The sequence below is a fragment of the Apaloderma vittatum genome, unplaced genomic scaffold, assembly GCF_000703405.1.
Source record: "Apaloderma vittatum isolate BGI_N311 unplaced genomic scaffold, ASM70340v1 scaffold25471, whole genome shotgun sequence".
NCBI lineage: Eukaryota > Metazoa > Chordata > Aves > Trogoniformes > Trogonidae > Apaloderma > Apaloderma vittatum.
The window spans coordinates 1,670-2,441 of record NW_009697729.1 but is presented as its reverse complement, the minus strand read 5'-3'; positions in this window follow the sequence as shown (position 1 = coordinate 2,441).

Sequence of the window (772 nt, the reverse complement as noted above, 5' to 3'; positions counted from 1 at the left end):
CTTGGGGAGCGGAGGGGTGCATGCCCCACGTAGGAGGGAGGGCGGCTGTGGGGTGGATGCTCGTGCACGAGGAGGATTCCCGCTGCGCCTGGCTCTGCCCTCGGCACTGCCCATCCGCGCAGTCAGCGTGTGGGGAGGGCATCGATTCCCTTCCTCCAGGGACCCGCTTCCCTTTTGCTATTAAACACACTTTGTCCTTAATAAAACCGAGCAATCAATCTACATCATACAGGGGGAAAGGAAATAGCTGGGCTAATTTGACAGGGATGGGCTGGGAAGTGTTGTTAGACACCGTGTTTGAACTGCGCTTGTTATTGGATTCCTCTCCCGTTGCTATCAGCAGAACGCATAATCTCCAGCTCCTCTATTTGTTTTGATTGTTGCTGCCGTGAGCATTCCAGCCCCAAGAAGGAGGTGGTGGAGGGGGGACCAGCCCTGTCTCGCTCACTCCTGTGGCAGCTCCTTGCTGTCTGGGGTTGCCGTTGTCTCGAAGGGTAAATCTCCCTTGCCCATGCCAGGGAGCACACCGTGGTGGGGCTTTCAGGCAGAGCTGTGGAGCCACCACCCCCCGGCTGTGCCCTAGGCAGCCCCCCCAGGTGCTGCCCTTGTCTTGGCAAAGTGCCGTTGTCTTGGCGAGGGTCTCACGCTTGGGGAATCATCTGGGAGGAGATGAGGAGCGAGCAGCTTGGGCAGCCTCTGTGCTGCTTGCCAGCCAAGCGCTTCATTTCCTGGCATCTCTTGACAGCTTCTCCCCTCCACACCCAGCCTCTGC